This window comes from Lynx rufus, unplaced genomic scaffold, assembly GCF_022079265.1.
Source record: "Lynx rufus isolate CCGP_SWC_20201006 ecotype Redwood Valley unplaced genomic scaffold, mLynRuf1.p SCAF_1, whole genome shotgun sequence".
NCBI classification, from domain to species: domain Eukaryota; kingdom Metazoa; phylum Chordata; class Mammalia; order Carnivora; family Felidae; genus Lynx; species Lynx rufus.
In genome coordinates this window covers 110,562,747-110,577,040 of record NW_025814823.1, presented here as the reverse complement: position 1 = coordinate 110,577,040, position 14,294 = coordinate 110,562,747, and positions in this window count along the sequence as shown.

Below are 14,294 nucleotides of genomic sequence, written 5' to 3'. Positions count from 1 at the left end.
AATGGTGTAGGAAAAATCGAGGTGAATTATCCGGCTGCTGCGTGAGTGCTTTATTGATTAGAGAGCGCCAATCAAATTAGCTGTCAGAGGAGAATGCAGATGGCACCATGTGGAATGGATTTTCTATATCCCCTAATTGCATTATTTCAATCAGTGGGTGAACATTGCATGGCCTGCGGTGGGATTTGGTGAGGGGTGGAGGTGGGAAATGGGGGTGGGTTGACACACACTGTCTGGGCCAGGCTGAGGATATAGGTTTGAATGTCACAAGTATTTTAATATCAAGATTGAGGTATTAACAAAATGGATCTGGGTTGCTTTATGGATTAATGCAGGGCAGGGGCCGGACTTGAAGCATGTGCTTACAAGAGAGTATGCCTCTCCTACTTTGGAGTTTGGACATGTGTCAATTTCTTGTATAAGCAGATTGAAACAACTCTCTTCTACCTTTGAAAGGTGGTATTGCTCAACATTTAGGAGCTTACATTTTGATGCAAATCTCTATTCTCCTCCTTAATAGTTGAGTGCCCTTTAGCAGACTGCTTATCCTCTCTGATTCTCAGTTTTCTCATTTGCAAAATGGGGCTGATAATTGTACCTTCCTCATGGAGCTGTTGTGGGGATCAAAGGCGATCATGTATGCTAAGTGTTTACCACAGCACCTAGCCCACCCTTGATGCTCAGTAAATGTGAGCTGTCTCTCCTGAAGGGCGTTTGTCTTTCCTTTGGACTCTTGGAAATTTACAGGAGTTCCCAGATCAGATTGTGGGATGGCTGGTTTAATGATGGGTAAAGACCTAGAAGCGCGATTTCTGCTCTTCTCAGAAATTCTTTTTGTCTATTTATTTAATTTATATCCTTGTATTTGTTCATTTGTCTTTGGATTTGGCTCCTGCCATGAGTGGGCAAGATAAACATGTGAGCTCTTCCAAGAGACCCAGTCTGGTGGAACCTCACATCTCCTAATGGTGGGTGTATAAAAGTAACGGGAGGTGTTTTGTCGGCAGTGGTGTGGCCCTCCTCCTGCCTGGCAGTGGAGTCTGACAGGCACAGCTGCCTCCATAATGGGATGGTGCTGGGGAAGGCAATTGATCAGTGAGCTCCAACACAGTGAGTTCCATGACAGCAACTTTTCTTTGCATGGAGGCTGCTGCAAGTCCCCAGCTGAGGACCCCTGCAAACTTCTGGGCAGTGAGAAGGAAGAGGGGTAAGATCTGTGGGGCCCTAGTCTAGGCTCTGTCACCTCATTGATGTAAAAGCTCCATTTGTATCAGTAGCCTTGGGCCTGGGGTGGCAACCATGACTCCTATATGCCAGGCTCGCACCTCTGGGATATCTTCAACTGTCCACGTTGTGGACACTTACTCCCTGTAATCAAAAATCGCTTCATCTCCCACTGGAGAAACTTATCTGTTCTTGGACAAGTGTGTTAGCTCTTCCAGAAGAAAGGAAGTGGTGGGTAAGGAATAGCTATAATGTGGTATCAGGAGAAGCAAGGTAAGTTCTTGGATAGTGACAGCTACTCTCATCTCCATCACCATGGCCAAGCACATCTGGGTGGTGCAGGGAGAAGAGAGAACTGGCAGTCTTGCCAAGCTCACAAATCCTCATCCATGTGATACATCCTCAGGCACTCGGGTCACAATGGTGGCCCTGCCCAGGTCACAGAAGGAGTCAGACCACATCCACATCCCATACCCTTCACAGGTGGAGTCCACAGCCTGCAATTTGAAATGTTCTTTGTCTTACAAGAAAACCCACAAACAAGCAAACTCTAGAAAGTTCACAGTTCAGAGACTAAACTCTTCAGAGAGAAACCTCCAAGGAAATCTAATTAGGAAGGCTGTAATCCAATAAGTCTCTGTGCTCTGGGACTGTGTATCAGAGAGAAAGGGAGAGAGAGAGAGAGAGCGAGAGAGAGAGCGCGAGAGAGTGAGTGAGCAAGTGTGAGCAAGCAGGGCAGGCTGGGAGGCAGAAGCCCAGTGACTCTTTCCGTTTGGCTTGGTGAGGCAGCCTGGTCAGGACATTGATGGAATACTCCCAGCCAGTGAACCATAGAAGAGGTGAGCACATTCTAGAGCTGTCTGGTTGCCCTGAGCCCTGAGAAATGTAGACACTGCCTAGGAAGGCCTCAAGCACATCCTCAACCCCTCCTTTCCAATCACAGTAAAACCCTACCCCTCTCCACGTCATCGTAGGCATATTACCAGTGGAGGGATGCTGACTTCTCCCAGAATCATTATCTCACTTTGTGGGATCCCTGTTTCCCACTGGCAAGGCTGGACTCCATCTGAAATCTGTGTGCCACCCCGCAGCTTGGACAGCAGCAAGTTGCACATGCAGTCAAGAGACTGCTCAGCAAAAGCAGGAGGACCAAGGGCTTTGGTTCTACTTCTCTTGTGGCCTGTCTGTTCCCTACTTTCCCTCTCCACCAGCACTTTCCTGGCTCACACACTCCTGGCATCTCTTGTCTGGCCTGTGATGCTGTGGCCCATTCACTGTGCATCCAGGTGAATGATGAGAGGGGTTATAGGTGATACAATGGATAAATAGCTAAAGACCAAAGTTCCAAAATAATTTACTTTTTTCTCACCTGGCAGATTCAAGGTTGTTGCTTTAAATCTTACTTTCCTTCTGCTGTTGTTTTCTCCCTCCCTCTCTCTCTCTCTCTCTCTCTCTCTCTCTTTCTTTCCTTCTTTCTTTTTCTTTCTACCCCTTCCTTCCTTCCTTCCTTCCTTCCTTCCTTCCCTCTCTCTCTCTCTCTCTCTCTCTCTCTCAAGAAAGAGAGAGCACGCAAGCAGGGGAGGGGCAGAAGGAGAGAGAGAGAGAGAGAGAGAGAGAGAGAGAGAGAGAGAATGAGAATCCCAAGCAGGCTCCCTGTTCAGCACAGAGCCTGAGGTGGGGCTCAATCCCACAACTCTGAGATCATGACCTGTGGTCAGATCCTGACAGGTCAGAACCTGTGGTCCAGAAATGGCCACAGAAGTGGATCAGCCTGGGGCGCATGGGCAGCTCAGTCGGTTGAGCCTCTGACTCAATTTTGGCTCAGGTCATGATCCCAGGCTTGTGAGTTCAAGCCCCATATTGGGCTCTGCACTGAGCATGAAGCCTGCTTGGGATTCATTCTCTCTCTCTCTCTCTCTCTCTCCTTCAACCCCTCTCTCCTGCTTGTGCATACTCTGTCTCTCTCTAAAATAAAATTAAAAAAATTAAATAAAAAAAGAAGTGGGTTGGGTATACAAACACTGCTGGAATTAAATTAATAACTGGTGTTCTGGTCTTCAAAACAACAAGGCCTAAGAGGCCTTCTTGCCTTCGTTCTTACCTCTTCCAATTCATCCTCCACATTGTGGACAGAAATAATTTTTCTAGAATGCAACTGAGCATGTCCTCCATGATTTTCTTTCCCAAAGGGTAAAGCCCACCCTCCCCAGAAGCCTCCCTGACATGGCCTGCTAGACCCTGTGTGAGGGATTCCAGTCCTGCAACCCCCAGGCACAGTCCAGGGCTGTCTTCATGGCCCCTGTTAGCGTTAAGGTGAAGGATAGTGGGGTCTGGATAAACAGGCATTTCTACCCACCATTTCTTTCTCTGCATTTCCAGCCCCAGAGACTGATGTCCTACCTTAAAGAGTCCAAAAATTGGTGGTGAAGTGAATGCTAGCTTTGGTGGTCCTGTCATGACTTAGCTTTATTTTCTCTCTCCCTCTATCACGTGAGCTGGGGCACTCACGCAGGTCTTCACAAAACACATCCCCGATGCTTAGGACCTTATAAAATGAGGGGTAGTAAAAATTCAGTGTTCTCCATTATGAAGACGCGCAGTGCTTCCTCAGTTTGCAGAGGCCCTGGTTCGCTCATGACGAAACAGACCTACACTGGCAGGTTGGCAAATATGCTTTTCTACTGCTGCAGTTGCAAAGAAAATTTCAGACCCTTGTTAACAGACTGCGACTCACAGGCAGGAAGGGAGAAGCAGAGATTAAAAATGGCAAAGGTTGTTTGGGGATGGAAAGGACAAAAAAAGAAATAAAATGAAAATAATAGAATAAAATAAAATAAGCCAGCGCAGAATGTGCTGTGGCCTTTCCTTTCTGAATTCCTTTTGATTGTAGGGGGGAGTCAGGGGCAAGGTGCCTCTGGGGCTCTGCCAGGGGACTCACTTCTGATGGATGCTGGTGACAAGGGACTCCTTGGACACTGTGAGGGCTGTCAGGAGGAGAGGGAGTTCCTGAGGGGCACTTCTTGATAAGAAGCTGCTTCTGACAGCCCCACAGGGAGCCCGTGCTTTTCAAGGTCCTACACCCACTTAGTGTCACACTCTCTGCCTGGTTTACCTAGGCTGCTGCTGACTACACACACAAGATGCAAAGGAATCCAAACAGGGAAAAGATGAGAGACCTGGAAGGCAGAGAGTGAAGTTCCGGGGCTTTTGGAGAAGTGAGCAGAGCAGATGAAATGGAAGGAATAAAGATATTATAGAAGAAAACACTGAGCAGGAGAAGACACATATGTGCACATTTGAAGAACTCACCGTTCTCCAGACAGCATAAGTGGAGTGAGATCTACCGCTAAATATAGCCTGGTAGCAGTTGAAAGCAAATTTTTATTATGAAAATTTCAAACATACACAGTTAACAGTAAATTCCCTTAGGAAACTGCCACCCAGATTATGACAGTCATGAAAATTTGTCCCATTTGCCTCATTTTTAAATCTTGTTCTTTTTCCCTCTTTCATTTTGTTTCCTTTCTTCTAATTTCTCACTGAAGTATTTTATTTTTTTTTTACTGAGGTATAGTTGGCACATAACGTTATTATTAGTTTCAGGTGTACAACATAGTGATTCGATATTTGTGTGAACTGCAAAAGCAGTCACTACAATAAATATATTTGACATCTGTCACCATACATAGTTGTGAATTTCTTTTCTTGTGATGAGAACTTTTAAGATTTACTCTCTTTTTAAAAAAATGTTTGTTTGTTTATTTATTTATTTATTTATTTATTTATTTATTTATTTAGAAGGAGGGAGAGAGAGGAGGGGCAGAGAGAGAGGGAGTCACAGAATCTGAAGCAGGCTCCAGGCTCTGAGCTGTCAGCACAGAGCTGGACACAGGGCTCAAACTCATGAACCTCGAGATCATGATCTGAGCTGAAGTTGGACACTTAACTGACTGAGCCACCCAGGCACCCCACAGAAAATATCCATGTTTTTAGAGATGTATCCTAAATATGCAGAGAGAGGGTGCCTGGATGGCTCAGTTGGTTAAGCGTCCGACTTCGGCTCAAGTCGTGATCTCGGGGTTTGTGGGTTTGAGCCCTAAGGTGGGCTCTGTGCTGACAGCATGGAGCCTGCTTTGGATCTTCTGTCTTCCTCTCTCTCTTCCCCTCCCCTGCTCATGCTCTGTCTCTATCTGTCTGTCTCTCTCTCAAAAATAAATAAACGTTAAAAAATTTTTTAAAAAAGTAAAAACATGGATATTTTCTCTCATAGCTACAATGAGATGATCATACCTACTAAAATTAACAATAACCCTTGGTATCGTCTAACACCCATCTATAATAAAATTTCCTTGAGTGTTTATAAAATGTCTTTACTGTTGGTTTGTCTTTATCACATTCCAAAACCCAAGTCCGTACGCCATCGTTGCTCTGGTGTTTTTAAGCTAATGTCCTCAAATTTTTTCACACACATTTTTTGAAAAGGTGGACACCAATTCCCCTTGCCTTGCATGTGGGCTGGATTCAGTACTTTGCTTTTAATAAGGAATGTGGCACAAGTAACAATGTATGACTTCCGAGGCTGGGCCATACCCGACTGTGGATCTTTCACCTTGTGCTCTCTTGGATGGTGTTCACCATGAGGAAGCCACGTGTCATGTCGAGCACGCTCAACGGCCTGTGGAAAGGGCCATGTGGGGAGGCACTGAGGCCTCCTACCAACATGGACTATATGCTTCCCAGCCATGTGAGCGAGCAGACTCAGAGGTGTCTCCTTGCTTCCAGCCAGACCTTCAGGTGAGTCCACGTCCTCAGCTCCCATCCTGCCTGAATCCTCATGAGACACTCTGAGCTCCCACCACCTACCTAGTATACTTCCCAGTCCCTGATCCACAAACATTTTGAGAGAGTAAATGTTTATCATTGTCTGAAGCCACACAATTGTGGGGTCATTTGTCATACAATGACAGAGAAGGAAGAGTTGCAATGTTTAAAAGTCTGTTTTAAGGTAGAGCAGGCCCCCTTTTTAAAAAAATATCTTTTTTTTTTCATGATATAGAAACTGAATCAGTTGTTTTACAGAATGTCCCATCATCTGGGTTGGTGTGTTAACTTCATCATTTGACTTGTTCTTCTGTCCTCTGTGTTTCCTGCAAATGGAAGTTACTTCCAGCACCTTAATTTTGGGTCACTATTTTTGACAAGAATATTTCACACGTGGTGGTTTGTGCATGAAATGATGAGTGTCAGCAAGTCCCCAGGTCTGGGTACATCACACTTAGTGGTATGAAGACTGACCCGAAGTTCAGAAGGTCTGGCAACATTTTTCAACTTCAAGGACAGAAGGGAGAGGTCCTGTATGGAAGCAGGTAGTTGGAAAAACTGTTTCCACCCATGGGACATGGTTGGAATTTAAGAATGTTTTTTTTAATTAAAAAAATTTTTAACATTTATTCATTTTTTGAGGGACAGAGGGAGACAGAGCATGAACAGGGGAGGGGCAGAGAGAGAGAGGGAGACAGAGAATCTGAAATAAGCTCCAGGCTCTGAGCTGTCAGCACAGAGCTGATGCGGGGCTTGAACTCACAAGCCATGAGATCATGACCTGAGCCAAAGTCGGACCCTTAACCCACTGAGCCCCAGGTGCCCCTTAAGAATTTTATAACCAACCAAACTGGGTGTTTTTATTAGCTTTTTAAAATTTTTTTTTCAACGTTTATTTATTTTTGGGACAGAGAGAGACAGAGCATGAACGGGGGAGGGGCAGAGAGAGAGGGAGACACAGAATCGGAAACAGGCTCCAGGCTCTGAGCCATCAGCCCAGAGCCCGACGCGGGGCTCGAACTCACGGACCGCGAGATCGTGACCTGGCTGAAGTCGGACGCTTAACCGACTGCGCCACCCAGGCGCCCCTTTATTAGCTTTTTAAAAAAGTAGGCTTCATGCCCAGCATGGAGCCCAAATGTGGGGCTTGAACTCACGACCCTGAGGTCAAGAACTGAGCTAAGATCAGTAGTCGGATGTTTAACTGACTGAGCCACTCAGGAGTCCCCAAGCTCATGCAGAATGACTAATTCTGATAGGGAAAAGTTCAAAAATACATACCAACCACAGAGACTTGTTGGAGGAAGAATACCTTGAGGATGTATGCCATCTATTCCTGCATGTGTTAATTCAACAAATTTTTCAGAATGTCCCATGTGCTTACATAAGGGCTAGAACTTGAACTGTCCAGGAAGGAATGAAGTTAAGGACTTGAGCATAGAGAAGCTGTGTATGAGATGAGGGTCACATGGTGAGCCTGAACCAGTGACCCCCAGTGAGACCTTTGAGCGATCACCATCCATGTGCCTGGAAACTGTCCTGTTCTGGTTGCTGTGCACAGCCAGTTCAGGGGATCTCCACCTTCAAGGGTATGTGATGGTGAGTGAGGCTGGAGATCTAGGGGAAGCCTGGGCTGTGAACAGTACTGTTTGAGGGCCTGGACGGGTAGAAAAAGAAAGAGCATCACTGTGGGAGAGCACAGTGTTCAGAGTTGGACAGGCAGCAAGAAGTGAGGGGCCGATCCCAAGTGGGCAGGAAGGGGAGTCCTGGAGGAAGGTGTGCAAAGGGAAGTGTGTGTGCTGTGCTGGTGGAGGACAGAGCCTACTGATTGGCAGATGGCTGGGCTTTCTAGAAATTTCCAGCCCTGGTCCTGGGGCTGGGCTAGGGATGGGAGAGGACAATAAAAAGGCTGTGGAGCAGACAGGCCATATAGATGTACAGGTAGCAGTAGCAATGCCCCCCCCCCCCCCGTGCCCTCTTTATCTGCCTGATATCTTTTCTGTCAGGAGCTGTAGGGCCCTCTGACGGTGAAGTTAAATGCCCTGCAGGGCTGTCTTCCTAAGGGCCCCCAGTACTGCCCCCACAATGCATCAGGCCCTGGTTGCAGGCTCTCCCACAAGTGCTGTTGCCTTCTTAGATTAGTGAACAGGCCCAGGAGAGCCCTGGGGGGTCACGAGCTGCCTGACAGATTTCCTGCTCCTCCAGCAACTGGCTCTGCATTGACCGTAGGGGATTACACCACTGGGTCTGAGCCACCAGCCCCAGATGGCCCCTTGGGGAGCACATGGTTGGTTGCTCATGAATCCTTGGGTACCCCCCTCAGCAGCAGGGGAAGGGAGCTCATCAGATAATGCCTGAACTGGGAACCATCCTGCCCTCTGGGAACGGGGCTAGGGGGAGCTTTAGAGAAGCCAGGATCACAGATTGAGGGAGAAGACAGGGCATCCCTAGAGATAATTAGAGAGTACCCTGCTTTCTCTGAGAGTGAATCTCTGATGGGACATAAAGAAAGGGGCCAGAACGCTCACAGGTGGTGCCTTTGCTTTCTCTCTGGGTGAGCTTCTTCGTGCACCTTCGGGGGATGCTCTCCCCCACTGCCTGTCAGTGTTCCTTTTGTCTTGCTTTATCTCAGTCCCTTTTTTTTTCTTATTGCTCCTTTCAGGAGGTAGTGTAAAAATGACTGTGACTCTGTAACTCCCTTGGCCTGCCACTCTAGTCAAACTCCAAATCCTAGGTCTGTTGGTTGTTTTTTCCCCCCTGCATATGTGTAAACTCCCAGCCTATCAGCTCTCTGAGAAACTTCCCTTCCACTTTCTAGATGCCGTGTGAAACGAGATTGGACCAAGTCTTAGAGTGTTTCTGTTTGCTGTGTGGCCTTGGGGCATCTCTTGACCTCTTTGGTTTCCTGGGATGTTCTCATCTTCAGCCTGCTCTTTCTCCTGTGCTGTGTGCAGCAGTGCTGATTGACAGTGTTTTGAATCTTCTCCAAAGCATGGATGGCTTGCTTTGTATCCATTAATGTTTTCAGGCCAGGGCTCATCCAGTCCAGCCTGGACCAGACCAAAGTGTGAACGGGCTGTTGTTGGAAGACCTTGGATACAGATGACTTGGTCTCAACCTCCCTGAGAGTTTCCCGGGTGGGCCCCTGTGTCAGGCAAGGAATGTGACATTGTGCTATTGTGTGTGTGTGTGTGTTTTTTTTTTTTTAGCCCTTCTCTCTGCTGCTTACATGGAGGGAAACTGGGTCAGCCCTTTGCCCTGCTCCCTCACGTACACTACCTGGGGGTCCCAAGGCAGATAGGGGCAGAGCAGCCCCTGGTTTGAAAATGTTCCACTCAAGCCCAGCATCCGCACATCTAATCCTATGATCTAGTTTCCACCTCTCTTCTTCTCTGGGACACATCCAAGGCCTTAAGCGTCTCTTTCTTGGTTGTATTTCCCATATTTTGTTGTTTGTTTGTTTCATTTTCTGCTTTTTAAGTTCTACCCTGTTCTCTAATTGTTCCAGAAGCCAGACAGATGGGCTGATTTATTTAGCCAAAATGAAATTTAAAAATCATCCAAAGTAAATGGGAGGCTCAGATGTTTCAGTTAACTTGCACGCTTCTTCTCAATGGCTAGTTTGCTGTCACAAGAACTTCCTGTTTTAATAAGCCATCTGGGCCTGGCCATACCTTGCTCCAGAAGGTGTCTAGCAGCTTTGCTGGACTTGGCAAAGGACACTGTTGGCCAGAGATGACCAGCTGGAATGTGAGTCCCTCCAACTTGTGTAGAATTGGGGGTGATTCAGGCTGAGTAAGACATGCCAGATCATTCTGTCCCACATCATGCATCCATTGTGTGACTGTGGGACCTGCAGACCTGGAGGGCAACACGCTGCCCTGGATCACACAGCTGGGAATAAAAGCTAGGTCTCCTGGCTTCTGGTTTAGCTCCCGTTCTTTTACATCATGGGGCCTGACACAGAGAAGTGGCTTAATAAGATCTTTTTGGAAGAAGGAACGAATGATCTTCATTAAGGGAGTTGGTGAGGAGAGCATGTTTTTTTTTAATGTTTATTTTTGAGAGAGAGAGAGGGAGAGGAAGAGAGAGAGAGAGAGAGAGAGGGAGAAGGGAGGGGAAGAGCGAGAGGGGGACAGAGGACCCAAAGTGGGCTTTGCACTGATAGCAGAGAGCCTAATGCAGGGCTAGAACTCATGAACCATAAGATCATGATCTGAGCCAAAGTCAGATACCTAACTGAGTCACATGCGTGCCCTGAGAAGAGCACGGTTGACAGATGTGATCTCTTACTCTCTCTACTTTGGAACTTTCCAGCCACTTCCTTAGAAATAAGACAGGGATAAAAGTGTATCTTCCCATACCACTTTAATAAATAGCTGTTCTTTAGTTGCATGCCCCAGGGCCTCAGTTGGTTCATATAAAGGAGAATCAAGTCCTAAAAGAGGTTGCATCAGTCAGGTTAACTTCACATGAACTTTAGATTTGTGCTATAAAATTTAATTTCCTAATTGTAAGTGGACAAGAGGTCTACCAGATGACCAGGTGGTCATGTTGCTCTGGTGGAGGCTCTGAGAGGCTATGGGACTGTTCTAATCATCAGAAGGCTGTCCAGCAAGCCCAGAATAAGAGCTAGGAGTGTTCGGTGTTGAGGGACCGTACCACCAATTTCATTTCTCTGCTCCTGAGATCCCTCCTAATAGCCAGGGACAGGTCTTTGTTGGAATCTGATATCCATCCCTCTGGCTTGGGGAAAGGGGTCATATAAAGAATAGTAGTCTTTCTCTATCTCCTTGCTTTGTGGTCATATCATCTTGAAATGTTCTTTTTTTTCTTCTTCCCTACTCCATGATGTAGTAAGGTGTGTCAGTTATGGTGGGCACATTGACATAACTGTAGTTACGTAGTTATGTATGCAGTTAGTTTAGTCTGTAGGCAGTAGAATATGGAGATGGGAGAAATGAATGTTACCCAGAAGTCTAGGGCTTGAAGTTGGATGTGGTAACTAGATGGACTCCAGGCTGTTTCCTGTTGCAAAAGGATGAGGTGGTAGTACCATGTTAGATGGGGGCATTTTTTGGCGTATACATGAGGAAACTCCATAATTAACACTTACTGGTCATTTACTGGGTGCCAGGCACTATGTGAAAAGTTCACGTGTGTTATTTATTTAATCCTCCCAGAGAGAGCATTGATAGGGATATTATCCCTCTTTTATGAATGAGGAAATACTCACAGGAAGTTTATTTAAATTTTTTTTTTTAGTGTTTATTTATTTTCAAGAGAGGGAGAGAGAGAGGGATGGAGTACAAGGAGTGGAGGGCAGAGAGAGAGGGAGACACAGAATCCGAAGCAGGCTCCAGGCTGCGAGCTCTCAGCACAGAGCCTGACATGGGGCTTGAACTTACAAACTGTGAGATCATGACCTGAGCTAAAGTCAGATGCTTAACTGACTGAGCCCCCCAAGCACCCCTAGTCACAGAAAGTTTAAATATCTCTGCCACAGTCATACATTGGTCAAGCCAGGATTCAAACTGATGGCTTAGCTCCAAAGCCCAATGTTATATGACTGTCTGGACAGTGTGTGTATGTGTGTGTGTGTGTGTGTGTGTGTGTGTGTGTGTGTGTGTGTGTACCAGTGTTCCTGAAGCTACACGTGCATGTGCTAGGCAGCTGAGTGGTTGTAGGCAATGGCCTCTTTTATTTCAGGCACTTGGCATCTCCTTTACTCATTTGGTAAGCACCCCTCTTGTATTTGGGGGAGCTTCCTCTACCTGATTTCAGGGTTTGTTGCTCATAGCACTAGGCACAGCGTGCACATGCGTGGACGCTCTCCCGTGGACGTTGAATCCAGAGTGGAGTTGTTGGCATCGTGCCCTGAGGAGGTAGCCCAGGAGCTCATGCTACCCAGGGCACCACCGAGGCCGATTGGATTCCTGTCCTTCCCAGGATCTTGGATTCTCTGAGCTTCCCTTTATCCTTCTGATAAATGCCTCTTTCTTTTTTATCTTTTGTATTTCCTCAAAGCCTTTCCTCGTCTTTTCTCTTCTTTCTTTTCTCTTCCTCTCTCTTATTCCCTTCCTTCCTTGCTTGCTGCCTCCTGATAGGAATTGCTTATAGCTAAAAAACCCTATGTGATACTTAAACCGGTTTTTTTGTTTCTTCCTTTCTCACTTGTTCAGTCTGGTTGCAGACCATCCCATCTCTCAGTCACTCTTTACCATGTTGCACCTCCTAAGAGGATGATGACCTCATCAAGGACAGTGGTATGTCTTGTAGGCTGTTTCCAGTTCTCTTTCACAAAGGAGTTTTCCTTCAAGGAAAAGGACCTCTTTTTTGTTGCATCTTCTCAATCCTATCCTTCACTGTCTAGAGGTGTCTTTCTTCTGGGGGAGCACGAGGGGCTGCTTCCAGTGATACAGTTGGGGGTAGCTTACTTACCTCAGCCCCAAATCACATGGCATTCTGCGTCTCTTCTGGGAAGGTGTCCTGATTGAAGGTGTATGGATCCCCAGGCATCCTAGCCGTTCTGGCTCTTGCTGGGACACCCGGGGGCTCTGAACCTGCATCTGGGAGAATTTTGCTTCCACTGGCTCTCATCCTGAGATCCTTGAGCAACGAGGGCCATTTGGCTCTGCAGCAGTTGTTTGCTGAACACTTATGATCTGCTAAGTGCTGGAGAGGAGTCCTTCTTATCCATTCTTCTATCTCACGTGGCTCTGCCAGGCTTGGAACAATACCAGTCTGTTGAGCGAATGGTGAGGCCCCCTTTGCCAGGCCGGAAAGCCCTCTCCTCTGCAGGCCCCCTCTGCACCCACATCCAGGCTGTGGACAGAACCCCCCCAAAGCTGTGGAACCTGCCATCCTCACCTCGGCCCTCTTCACCTTCCCACTCTTCCTTTGTGTGCACGAAGGGCCAGCAAAACCTGCCTGTGGGTTACCGACGCTCCTCTTTTCTCATGCTTTTCCGGCCAGACCCTTAGTTCCCGATTTCCAGGGGTTTCCGGGGGTGGCACTGGGTTCCCTCAGGCCTGTACCTGTCCCATCCTCTTGGTTCCCCTAATGCTGTCTTGGAATCCTCTAACCACCACTTCAGCCTCTTCCTGTCTGCAGGCTCCTCACTGTCTTGTAGGTGCTACGTTCTAAGGGTTTATTTCAGCAGGATGCACCTGCCCTTTTAAAACTAGTGTGGAATGGTTCCAGGGCCTGATTTGGAGAAGAAGTTTATGTCCTGCCATGCAGTTTTCTTCCTGGCCTCAGAAGCTAAGGTGTTGGCTGGTCTTCACCTCTCTGGCCCCAGCGAGGCCTCCTCCTCCTGCCTCCACCTCGTAGGACAGCCTCTCCTGGTCCCTGGGCTCTTCAAGAGAGCATCCACCAGACTGTCCCTTTACAGCTACCCTTATCCCACAGCCCTGGGTGACTGCTGCCCAGGTCTGTCCAGTAGGGAGCTGGGTAAAATGTGAATGACTTTCTCCTCTGGACAATGGGGATACACTTACCCCAGCAAGACCACTGCTCCAGGCACAGAAGAGGAGGTCACGGTGGCTTTTATTCACTTTAAACTAACGTTCCAATCTGTCTGCCACAATTTCTTAACACCTGAGGGAGTAGCCATCTCTATTTCAGCTTCCATGAGGGTCAAGCTTAAACTCTTTATAGTCATTAAAATGCTTTTTGTGGTTGCCAAGTTTGCTGCCCATTGGAACTCTTCCCTTTCATTCTCTGTCATTCTGAAAGTTGATGGCTCTGTGGGTCCCTGTATCTTCTCTTTGTCTGGGGCATAGTTAGCGCTGGATGTGGGATGTGGTTTATATAATGTGAAAACATGATTGAGGATAAAGCTATGGTCCCCCACCTGCCACCCAGCTTTGGAATGTATAGTTAACACACCGACAGGCCGCTGGCTCCCATTTGCAGCTCGGTAATAATTCAAACATTAACACTGGCAGCTCCAGGCTTTGAAAAAAAATGAAACCGCTTTTATATGAAACAGTGCTTTATCTTGCATGTGAAGTGGTGATATGCCTTTCTTAATTTCATTCAGCAAAGGCTGGGAGTAAGAGAAAGAATTGTTCAAACTGGCTTTATTTTCAATATTTGAAGTCTGATTGGTTTTACAAATTGAATCCCTTCAAACTTTTTTTGAAGCCGAAAGTGCATTATTCATCTGGGACACTCTTCCTGCACAAGGAGCTCTATTTGGAGCTGACTTCCCTGGCCCTCTTGAATCTATCCCTTCATTATTTCCA